Source organism: Chelonia mydas, chromosome 14, assembly GCF_015237465.2.
Source record: "Chelonia mydas isolate rCheMyd1 chromosome 14, rCheMyd1.pri.v2, whole genome shotgun sequence".
In the NCBI taxonomy this organism is placed as follows: Eukaryota; Metazoa; Chordata; order Testudines; family Cheloniidae; genus Chelonia; species Chelonia mydas.
Window position 1 is genome coordinate 34,425,388 of NC_051254.2, and position 12,827 is coordinate 34,438,214.

The 12,827-nt window shown below is 44.9% G+C and overlaps 1 pseudogene; it reads right to left on the minus strand.

Moving 5' to 3' along the window:
• Nucleotides 1-10,338: 10,338 nt before the first annotated feature.
• LOC114022490 lies at nucleotides 10,339-11,233 on the minus strand (annotated as a pseudogene).
• Nucleotides 11,234-12,827: the final 1,594 nt, after the last annotated feature.

Sequence of the window (12,827 nt, forward strand, 5' to 3'; positions counted from 1 at the left end):
GCCCTTACGCATGCGAAAGTTTTGCAGCCACTGGGAATCATCCCAGACCTGCAACACTATGCGGTCCCACCAGTCTGAGCTTGTTTCCCGAGCCCAGAATTGGCGTTCCACAGCATGAATCTGCCCCATTAGCACCATGATGCATGCATTGGCAGGGCCCATGCTTTCAGAGAAATCTGTGTTCATGTCCTGATCACTCACGTGACCGCGCTGACGTCGCCTCCTCGCCCGGTATCGCTCTGCCAGGTTCTGGTGCTGCATATACTGCTGGATAATGCGTGTGGTGTTTAATGTGCTCCTAATTGCCAAAGTGAGCTGAGCGGCCTCCATGCTTGCCTTGGTATGGCGTCCGCACAGAAAAAAGGCACAGAACGATTGTCTGCCGTTGCTCTGATGGAGGGAGGGGTGACTGACGACATGGCTTACAGGGTTGGCTTACAGGGAATTAAAATCAACAAAGGGGGTGGCTTTACATCAATGAGTATTTCAGGCAGGACTTCACAGAGGGTTCCAATAAGAAATGGTGCACCTAAGTAATTGTTCTTATTGGAACAAGCAGGTTGGTCTGGCCTCTGATTGATACATGGCTAGATTTACCTCGCTGCACCTTCTCTGTGAGTGACTGCAGTGTGACCAAGAGGAATGAGTCCCCTAGATGGGGGAGGGGGGGAAGTACAAAACAAATCTGTTCTATTTCTTGTTTTGATCCACTCCATCTATCTTTTACATCTTTGGCTGGCAGCAGACGGTGCAGAAGGACTGCAAGCCATCCACATCTCATGGCTGCTCGGCAGAAGACGGTGCAGTAGGACTCCTAGCCATCCTCATCTCTTGCCTGCCTGGCAGAAGATGGTACAATAGGACTGCTAGCAATCCTTATCGCCTGCCTGCTCACTATAAGATGGTTCAATAGGACTGACTGCAGGACTAAAGAGAATGACCTGGTCAAGTCACTCCAAATTTAGTCCCTGCGCCCATGTCTGCCCAGGCGCTCCTGGCCGACAGGAGCACCTCGGACATGACGATGACGGCTACCAGTCCTATTGCACCGTCTGCTGCCACAAGGCAATGGGTTGATGCTGCTGTGTAGCAATGCAGTACCACGTCTGCCAGCACCCGGGAAACATACGGTGACGGTTACCTGAGCGGGCTCCATGCTTGCCGTGGTATGGCGTCTGCACAGGTAACTCAAGAAAAAAGGCGCGAAACAATTGTCTGCTGCTGCTTTCACAGAGGGAGGGAGGCAACGGGGGCCTGACAAGATGTACCCAGAACCACCCGCGACAATGTTTTAGCCCCATCAGGCATTGGGATCTCAACCCAGAATTCCAATGGGCAGCGGAGACTGCGGGAACTGTGGGATAGCTGCCCACAGTGCAACACTCCGGAAGTCGACGCTTGCCTCGGTACTGTGGAAGCACTCCACCGAGTTAATGCACTTAATACACTTAGAGCATTTTCCGTGGGGACACACACACTCGAATATATAAAACCGATTTCTGAAAAACCGACTTCTATAAATTCGACCTAATTTCGTAGTGTAGACATACCCTAAGAAGAGAGAAAGAGATACAGCTTGTATGGAGTAACCTGGATGGCTCCAGGAATAACTAAACACTCAAGTCCAGATTTTTTTTTTAACAGGTTTTTAGGCACCGAGTAGGATTTTCAATAGCATCTAGGCACCTAATTCCCATTGATTTAAAAAGATGCTTTTGAAAATCCCACTCGATACCTAAAGACCTTTAAAAATCGGCCCTAAGTCATGTCCATATGAAAGCAGTTCCATGGCCTTGATGTGAAATGAGCAAAGGAGATTCAGTTCTGATGGAAGCTCAGGGAGGTATTCTCATAGAAATAAAATTGATGGGCAATTAGCCATACTGGCTGGCCTTTACTGGTCCTTTTTGTAGAGTGTCAACAACACCCGGTGCAGGACAGAATGCCCTGGAATAGAGTAAATTCCTCTCTCAGTGCTGGAAGTGATATATCCATAAAGGGGTCTCAGAGTCACTGGCAGGATCATCTGGTGGAGCTACCACAGCCCATGTTATGTCTGATGTGTGGATACTGAGAGAATGTTCATCCTCCAGGGCCATCAAGCCAGCACCTTTCATCAAAACTGAAACTTTCCAAGGGAAAATACCAGTCTGTACCACCTCAGATCACTGGTACACCCCATCTGGGTTACCATCTCCATCTGGGGCCAATATCGCATGTTTCAGAGGTGGTGAAAAAATCCCCCCAGAATCCATCTGACCAGTTGTGCATTGGGAAAGAATACTTGCTGGCCCCCTGCAGACAACCAACTGGAGTCCTGAAGCATGAGCTTTGATTATATGTGTGTAGGCTTTTGGTGATTTGAAAACTAAATAAAGTCTTTTTTAAAATTGTCTGCTGGTCAATTTCATTGGCCCTGGAGGGAGGAAATGCAGGTGTCTGAAACCCAACTGGACCTGCAGGGTGATAAGAACACCACCCCACGTATCAACTGCATAGGTCCTGGTCTAAGAGTGGAGGAAGAGTGAAATTCCACCCTGTGGCAGATGAGGGTAAGAGACCCTCCCCCCCCCCGCCCCGCCCAAAAAAGCAGCCCTGAGGAACAATTTCAGTTCAAGAAAGATGAGAAATAGCCTAACCCCCCTTGACTTCAAAGGGAAGAGAAAGCCGGGGGAGTGATTGCTCTATGCAATACTCAGCTAGAAAGTTTCTGAAAAGGAAAGATTTCCCCCCTCACTAGTGCTTGTAACAGGATAACGCAGAGAGTGAAGCACGCAGAGAAGGAAAGGTCCTGAGCTCATCCAGGGAGTCTGCAGGAGAAGCAGGAATTGAACCTAGAACTCATGACACACATGCTCATGCTATCCTGTCTGCTGATGAATAAGCCAAGTCCAAGTGATTGCAACTCACACAGGATCTTTAACTTGAGGGTTAGGGGCTCCACTCTGACCCAACAGACATTACCTTGGGAAGAAGCTGCATCCTAACTAATATGAACACAGGGATAATTTTTGAAAGTGATTTGGGGTGCCTCAAGTTGGGTGCCCCCCAAAAGTAAGACACCTTGAAATGATTCTGGTTTTAAAGGACGGGTCCTGAGCACTTCCTGTGAATCAAGACCCTTTAAAAGGTCTCAACTTGGCTACCCAAAATCTCCAGTCACTTATGAAAGTTTAAGCCAATGTGCTAGTAAGATCTCCTGGCTTAATCACAGAGTTCTGGGTGGTCTGTATGAAATTGCTTTTGGAATTTCTTAAGTTGTTTGTTGCTTGCAATCATTTACATCAAGATGGCGAGTCCTTGAACGTGACTTGGAGAATGGATACCCTTATCTACGAACAAAAGGGCACCCTCTAGGGAATGGCTGAAACATACTGCAACTCTGCAGACTGTGATGGGGTAGAGTGAAGGGGATAGTGGTGTTAGGGCAGATACAGGGATCCTGGTAAGAATCCCAGAGCCCTAAAAATACAGGTCAAGATTTGGAGTCGTTACACATCAGGGATATCATTTTACATCGGAGCAATATTAATCAGGTTTCTATTTTTACATTTGGCAGCACATTATGTCACCTGCCCAGGACATGGCAGAGTCACTTACATTTTTCTCCAGAGGCCCATAGGGGCTATGATATTTTGGGATGCATTCCAGATGAGCGAGGGGTTGTGACATACCTGCCCTGCAACTGTGGGTGCCTTACAATGCCTTGCTGCTGTTGCTTCCAACTGGGCTGCTCACAAAACAGCCACCAGCGTGCTGGTCACATCCTGCATGTCTGTGCACAGCTGCAGCCTGCCAGCACGCTCCCCTCACACTCTGGCTTCCACCACCCAGTATAAAGGGTGACCCCAATACATACCCAGTCCTGGATTTCCCACTTCCCAGCCCCCTAAATTGTGTATTCTGGTACTGCACTGTCCAGCCCTCTCCTGGACAGTCCAGATAAAGGTCTGTTGTCCCAGTAAAGGAACAATATACAACAACTTGCCACTTTAAATGGAGTTACGCGCATAGTTCACAACACAGGCATTCATTCTGATTAGAGAACAAAACAAAGTTTAACTACAAAGGGATAGATTTTAAGTGAGTACAAATATTAAGGTATTAAAGTCGGAAAAGATTACAAGAAAAATAAAGACAAAATGCTTCCTAGTACAAAAACCTTTACAAAGTAGGTTTGGTTCAAGGTAAAATTCTCACCACGTGCTTCCAACAGCATTACTGATGAATCTTCAGGTCAGGATCCCTTCTAGAGGGAAAGAGCTGGAGTCTTTTCTCTTCTTAGTTTCAAGAAGAAGAATGCGTAGGGAGAGATTTTTGCCCTCACTTTTATAGGTCAGTCACTCTCTGAAATGCATCTTCCTGAGAGTGACCCCTAAATAAAGTTCTTTCCCGCTGACAGCAAGGAGATGGAGTCTGGTGGTGGGGGTGGGAGGTTTGCTAAGTTGTTTGCTAAGATGAAGCTCTGTTTGTTCTTGCCCCCTTCTCTTGCCAAAGAATGGTCACTTGACAGGTGATGGCCCATCAGCTTTGAGGACACCTAGCCAGGCGTCAACTTGTCCTTTGTCTTCAAGAAACAGGTTTACTCACTTCCCAGACTTGTCTGGAAAACACACTTCAGGGCATGATTTAATCTTATGTTCATAACTTCGCATGTAACTACATTATATGAAGTTTACCATATTATTGACCAGCAAGTTATTAGTTTTGAAATGGTACATTGCAAGGCATATTTTGTACAAAGATTATTACAGTAGTGTGTCAATACAGGAGTGTATTCCATCACAGAGGCCAAATTTGTTCCTTATGTAACTCCACAGAAGTAAACGGACTTGTACCAGGGATGAGTTATTTGTTATCTGTTGGGTTATTTCCTCCTGAATCCACACCAGTGCCCACTGGGATAATCAGAGCACTGTGCTCCCCATAAGTACCTCCTCAGGGAAACGCCACCTGGTCTGTTTGGTTTAGTAGCTATTGACACCCGCATTCCTGAGATGATGGGATGATCCCTGTACACTGAGCAAAAACTGAACATTGGGGCCCAGACTGTGCCCCAATTATCCTGAGAAAGCATGACAGTTCCTGGTATTAACCCCACTCTGGCCATTGGGAAGCAAATGAGGTCTTATTTTACACCACATTTCCCCATGAATATTAGAGAGAGCTCAGTGTTGACAGGGAATGGCTAGCTCTGGGCACAGGAAATGAGATAGGCCCCTTCATCTATAGGAAACTTCTGCAACCAGTCCAAGTAAGTAGTGCCCAGAAACTGTCCCTTTTCTATCTCCTGTGAGCTGAGCTGTTGAGAGCCTGAGATTAAACCCACATTTATTACAGAATGAACCAACCCTGAGAAAGATCATGCAATCCCCTCATCATGGGGTTTACTACTCACTACTGAGCCACCTCCTTGTGCCACATCTGGGGAGTAGATCTCATCCAGTCAGATGCCCTCTCCTTTGGTTGCTTGCCTAGTCACTGTTTCTGACACAGCCCTCCGGCCATATCACTTTCGTCCTCCCCTTCTGGGGTAAGGAAATCCTTCTAGACAAACTGTCCCTAGCAATCTTCCAATCCACTACCCAGTTTGTGCAACTTTCCTAGAGGCCACTAGAGGGACTCAGGCCCACCCACTACTCCAGGGTCCATCCCAGGGATCCTATGCCCAGCAACCATAGTCTGCTCAAGATCCAACCCCCTTGGTGTTTCCCTGGGCTCTTTCCTGCTTCCCTTCTCTATCCTCTGGGTTACCACTGGTGCCTTTTCTACACCCTATGGCTACTTCGCTCCTCTCAGCTTCTTTCCAGAGCCTGTCGTCCAAGGCAAGATCCTAGGGCTTAGGATAGCCATAGCTCTTCTGTGAAATGAGCTGGGGTGGGGGAAATAGAGGTTCTTTTTATGATAGGAGTTAGGCGCTGACATAAAAAAAAACAAAACAAATAAAAAGCCAACAACAAATATCAGATTTGGGATTCACTGGCCCCCCTTTGTTGGCAGTCTGTGCAGATAGTGAAACAGCTTAGGATCAGATTCCTAAAGGTATTTAGGTGCCTAGTGGGATTTTGAAATGCCTCTAGATCTCTAGATGCCTGACACCCAGGAAAATCAATGAGTTTTACGTGCCTAGATGTTTTGAAAATCCTACTTGGTGCCTAAATACCTTTAAAAATCCAGACCTAAGTGACTTTCCTTAGGTCAAAAAGGAAGTCTGTGGCGGAACAGACTCTTCAGTCACATCCACGCAAAGAAAGAGAGCGAGAGAGCGAGATGAACTGAAAACCTGATTTTTTTTTATCCGAAACCTGACACAATTCCATTTTGAGAACATGTTTGAAAGGTTTTGTTTTCATTACAACACGGAATGAAAATATATTTTGAAACCTTGAAAGCTGCGGCCGAGTGGTAGTAATAGTTAGCATAAGGCCACATGAGGCCTAATAAAAGCTAGCAATAATATGTAATCTTGGGTCAGAAGATTTAGCAATATATAACTGTGATAGAGAGTCTGGACTGTAACGTCTTTATTTATGTATTTATTTCATTGTATAAACAACCTTCGATCAGTTCAGTTGTTTGTGGGAATTGTCGTAACCCCCAAAATGAATGGCAGGAATGGCAATTGTGGGCAAGAGGCCAAGACTTAAGCAAATATGGTCTCGGAAATAGACTCAATCCCAAACCTCAGCAGGTCCTCGAGATAGCAGGATGGTGACAACCTTAATGCTTAATCACACCTTAAGGAGAACCCATAGCTCCATGGATTCATGAGTATAGATGATGTGGATTCAGCTGTTATTCTCATCTTGTTTTTCTAGTTCTGTGAGTTTGCTTATGTAGATCATGGTATTAATAAAACTCATAGTCTCTGTGTGTCTCACCAATCACCTTCTTAATTAATCTCTAAGCACCCACTAAAGAATAAAACTGTTATTAGTGACAAATTCATTTTGCACCCCAAATTAATTTAAAGGCTACAAGGTGGACAATAGAGCTGGTTGAAACATGGCATTTACATTCCTTGGGAAATGCCGACATTTCAAAATTTGTTTTCACTCCAAGCCAAAATGAAAACTGAAATGTCAAAATTTGTTCCTGCAGAACAAAAATCCTGAAGAAAAAAAAAAAAAAAAAGATATGTCGAATGGCTGGCTAGAAAAATGGTAAGAACACAGTGTCAATGGATAGGAACCACATGCATCGTTTCCACATGACCAGGGCTAGAAATCAGGAGTCCCTGGCTCCCAGTCTTGAGCTCAGCCAATGAGCACGAGCCATTCTGCCCTGTGTCTCTGTTTTCACATTAGTTTGGTGAAATTTTAGAGCACACACACAGCACAAAAACATTCAGTTTTGCCTCTGGGCCTATGCTTTTGAGTTGTGCAGGGCTCCAGGGAATGAGTCCCCCAAAACCCTTAAAGAATGGATGTGGATAGATCTCTTTCCCAAAGCTACCCCCCTTTGCTGCTAGTGAAGACCACAATTAGCTATGCACAACTCATCTGAGGAGAGCAACAGAGAGAGAGATCAATAGATAGCGGGCCAGTTCTAATGCAAAACAATCCATTTCCCTTATTGACCTGAAGAACATTGACGTTGCAGGAGGACACACATTATAAATCAGGGGTCATCCGCAAACTGCATCCCAGTAAGTTTTATTTAAGTCCTCAAATTTTCTTTTATTTTACTTTTAAAATATAGGAAATTAAATTAAACACCATACATCTCAATGATAGCATTAACTCTTTCCTACTTCAATAGTGATTTAACTCTGGCCTCCTGATACTAACTTTAAATTAAAGAGGGAGTAAATTACTTTTGCCTAATATTGGTTACTTTCAAAGAAGGAAGAGAGTGTATGCCAGTGGAGAGGGACTAGAATGGGATGTTTTGAAACCAATAGAGTTTATCCAAATTTTTTTGATGGAACAGTTTCCTGTTGGAAAAGGATGTTTTGTTGAAATCTAAGTGTTTCGTAGGTATGTGTCAAGATCGATACAATTGTTGACAAGAAAATTTTGACATGTTTTGAAATCAAAATGGAGTATTTTGTTCAACTTTCTCATACTATTTCATTCTAAATTTAATATTATATTTAATGAGACCCAGGTCAGCATCTCTATCATCTTCTGGCTGCTGTGTTTTATTGAGTGGTGACTCTACTGCTGAATCTGCTTATAGGCTCAGAAACAAGGAGTTAAAAGCATCTCTGAAGAAAATTATAAGCAAAATATTTCAATTAGTCCTTCACCCTGATCTGAGCATGAGTGTTTCTATCTGTAGGTACGTTTACACTGCACATTTCTTTCAGCAGTGTGCAGAGTACGAACATGGCTCACCCTCCTAGCATGGGTATATATAGCAGGGTAGAGGGTGAGACATTACATGGCCCTCTGCTGTCCCAACCAGGGCCTCTCTCCTCTATGCTGCTACTTTTATCAGTGTGGTGTCCCGCTGCCTCCCTGCTGCCAAAGTCTTCCCCTGCTTCTGATCCTGTCACTGGCATGTGTAGCTACACACCGCAGTGTGGATGCAGCCTGCTTTTCACTACGCTGTGTAGCTACACATACCCTATGAGCCACCGCACATGGTGTGCAATGCAGATGTAGCCTATGTGTAAGTTCCGAACTGCAATAAAGCTGTTATCTTGAAAGAAGTCTGTCTGACTTAAACTGGGACCTGCACATCTGAACTTTAAAGTTTGAGGCTGGGATTTACAAAGGGGTGCAAGGAAATAAATTGTGCAATTCACACTGAAATCCAATGGGGGTTGGATATCTAAGTACATTAGGCACTTTTGAAAATCCCTGTCTATATTTTCATAGATTCCAAGACCAGGAGAGATCATTGTGATCATCTATTCTGTCCACTTGTATACCAGAACTTCCTCCAAATTTTTTTTTGATTGAACGAGAGCAGATCTTTTAGAGAAAGATCCAATCTTGATTTAAAAATTGACAGCGATGGATAAATCCTGGGTAAATTGTTCCAATGGTTAATTAGACTCATTGTTACAAATGCACACCTTATTTCCAGCCTGAATTTGTCTAGCTTCAATTTCCAGCCATTGGATTTTGAAACTGTGGGTCTTCTGAATCTAACAACCCAGTACTGGAAACCTGTACTGATTTTTTCAGATTTCAAAATCTGGATGCAATTTTCCTAGCTCAGTTCCATCTCTAACTGAGATGGGATTTGATCCTATGGGCTTTACTCATTTGGTCCTCAATCTTTATCCAGGCAAAACTTCTATCAGCTCCAAGGAGACCTTTGCTTGAGTGGGTCTAAGAAAAAACAGAGTACTCACTTTGGGTTTTAGCCCCTTAGGAGGTGAAGGACATAGAGACAGAGAACATATCTTCAGTCAGAAGGAATCAGATGCCCCTTAAACATTCTGCTAGGATTTTCAAAGAGAGTTAAGTGCTCCATGAAGCTTTCCATGAGTGCAATAGTAATCTATTTTATTAGTGTTATAAATGTTCAATATAGTATCCTCCATTGCAGCATTTGGGATTTTCAAAGCTACTGGAAGGTATCAGAAAAGTAGGGTCAAGATTTCTGAAGTAGCCTAAGTGAGTTATGTGCCCAAATGCCATTGAAGTTCAATGGGAGTTAGGCCTCCTAATCCCCTAGGTGTCTTTGCAAATTCCTGTCTAAGTCTGTGGAAGGGGTTTGTCAGTAATGAAGAATCTGAGTTAATGAAATCTCAGGGTAGGAAAATTACTTCCTGGGTGCTGACTTCACCACCAGAAGTGCTATGCTATGGACTTGCCAAGAAATTAGCAAGATTCAGATTGGACATTTATATTGTTAACAGCTGCCATGAATCACAGACCTGGTAAAAGCTGATGGGTGCACTAACAATCCTTTGTTCAGGCTAAATGGAAGAAGCAATGAAATGTGCCTTTGTGTAGTGATTGCTGGAAACAGTAGGAAGCCACTGCCCAAGGCAATGGGCTGCACGGCAAGCCCAATCAGAAGCTATGCCATGTAAGCTTTGCCTGTGTCAGCCCCATGCCATGCTGACACTTCTCCCTTGCCTTTCTGCCGGGGGCACCTTTAACAGCTCACTGTCTTGTGATCTCCAGATTCTCAGCCTTGGCTGAGCCCTGTTGCTGGTTGGAGCTGAGGAATCCCTCTTCATGGCTATAAAGTTAGCTATTGTTTGAGGAGATGCCCTTATCTATCTATTGTTTTGCCTTTCCCTTAACAATCCCTTTTGATCTGACTTTATGCATTCAGGCAGGTACCACCACCACACTGAACAGGGAAACAGAATCACACATAATATTCATAAAAAAGTAATAGACATATCCCCGGTTCATTAGACATGTGACATCATCTTCCCAACAGGTTTCTCAAAGCCAGCATCACGTCCTTATTTTTCAGGCTGTAGACGACAGGATTTAACCTGGGCATTAAGATGCTGTACTGCACGGACACTAACTTGTCCAGAGCAAAAGAATATCCAGAGGCGGATCGCATGTACCTGATGAATGCCGTCCCGCAGAACAACAGAACTATGGTGAGATGGGAGGCGCAGGTGGAGAAGCCTTTGCGCCTGCCTTCCGAGGAGCTAATCCTGAGGATGGTGGAGAGGATATGAATGTATCAAGTCAGGATGAGGAGGAGACAGGCAAAGCCTAATGAAGCAGAGGATCACCATCTCTTTAGCAAAGGTGTCAGTGCAGGAGAGCTGTAGCAGAAGCAGCAGTTCGCAGCTGAAATGGTTAATTTCATGGGGACCGCAGAAGCTCAAGCCGGTAAGGTAAAGCGTGTTGACCAAGGAATCCAGGAAACCAGATACCCAATCACCCAACACCATCTGCACACCGACATGCTGTCTCATAGTGGTGCTGTTGCATATGGAAGCATATTGATCATATGCCATTGCTGAGAGGAGAAAAATCTCTGTTCCAAACATGAAAATAAGGAAGACTATCTGGGCAATGCAGCCACTGAGTGAAATCGTCTTCCGCTCTGCCAGGAAGTTCTCCAGCATCTTTGGAACGGTGACTGAAGAGTAATATATATCGAGAAAAGACAAGTTGCTCAGGAAGTACATGGGTGTGTGGAGATGAGGATCAGCCTTTATTACCAGCACGACCAACATGTTTTCCACCAGGGTGATTAGGTAAATAACGAAAAACACCAGGAAGAGTGGCATCTGGAGGCACGAGTCATTTGAAAGTCCCAAAAGGATAAACTCAGTCACTGTGGTTTGATTTTCCATCGTCCTTTATTCATAAAGACCTTGACCTGCTAGAGCTAAGAAGGCAAGATAGCGAGTTCATTAAGCAAAGTAGAATGCTGTAAAGCTAATGCGTTAAGTTCATCTATCGAGCTATCTATCTATTGACTAATGATAGCTGGTTGGCATATAAATATATTTGATATTAATAATATGTATTATCAGCTATATATATATATATATATATATATATATATATATATATATATATATATATATATATATATAGACTATACTTTGTGTGTATATATATATATTGCTGATAATACATATGGACAATGTTATTGGTGCTTAATGCATATATATTGTGAGAAAGTTCCTGCTCTACCTTGGTGGATCTTGCACTTATTGGAGGATTTGCTTGCCTTGGAGCTTCACGGCAGCCCTCAGCTTGGCCGTTTTTCTGAATTCACAGTCCAGATCGACTCCTCCTGTGTCTGACCAGGAGTTGGGAAGATTTGGGAAGAACCCGGGCCCGCCCTCTACTCCGGGTTCCAGCCCAGGGCCCTGTGGAATGCAGCTGTCTAGAGTGCCTCCTGGAACAGCTGTGCAACAGCTACGACCCCCAGGGCTACTTCCCCTCAGCCTCCTCCCAACACCTCCTTTATCCTCACCATAGGACCTTCCTCCTGGTGTTTGATAATGTTTGGAGGACTGAGGTGCCCTGATTAGCCTGCCTTAATTGATTCTAGCAGCTTCTTGATTGGCTGCAGGTTTCTAATCAGCTTGTCTTAATTGTCTCCAGAAGGTTCCTGATTCTTCTGGAACCTTCCCTGTTGGAGGACGGGACCGTCCCTAGCTTGCTCCTCAGCTGTCTGCTTTCTTTTCTTTCCTAAAGCCCCCTGGCCTGGATTTTTCTTACTTTTGGACCTTGCATAGTTCCCCCCTGAACGGGCCAGATGCTTTTTTGTGTTTTTTTTGTTTTGGTTTTATTTTCTGCCACTTCTTGCTCTTGTCCGAGTGCTGACAGGCTGCCATCTTGCAGCCAGCACCACCCGCCCCCCTCGCCTGCTTTCGGGCGCAGCTATTTGTTTTAGCTGAAACCCCTGGAGGAGGGGGGGAAGATTGCTGATTTTGCTATCCGGAGGGGGGAGTGGAAGCCCCCAGACCCAGCCACTTTGCTGGCAGCTCGGACTATCTCTACAACATTCTTAGCATGCCGGAAGCCTTGGAACACAGCCAACATGGCCGGAGAAGAAGGATTTCAGAAGACAGGAGAAATAATTTAAGAAGCTACAAATCATCGTGAAGGGGGCCGTACGACTGACTAATTTTTCGAATTCTACTCTCGTGGGGGGGAGTTTGACTGTGTTTAATCGCGCTTGTGGCGGCACAGGGGGTGTGGCAATAAGCTGCCCCCTGATCCATCGGTGCCCCCCTCACCCCCCCCCACCATTACTACAACTGTCACGGCCCCCCGCCGCTTCGTCCCTGCTGGCAATCTGCTATCTGCCTTTGGATCCAGCTGTTTGCTTTGAACTTTGCCTTTCGGACCAGACATAACAGCCGACCAAACGAGACTCTTTGGACAAATGTGCGTGGGTTTACACCCCCCCCCCCCCCGGACTGCTTATTT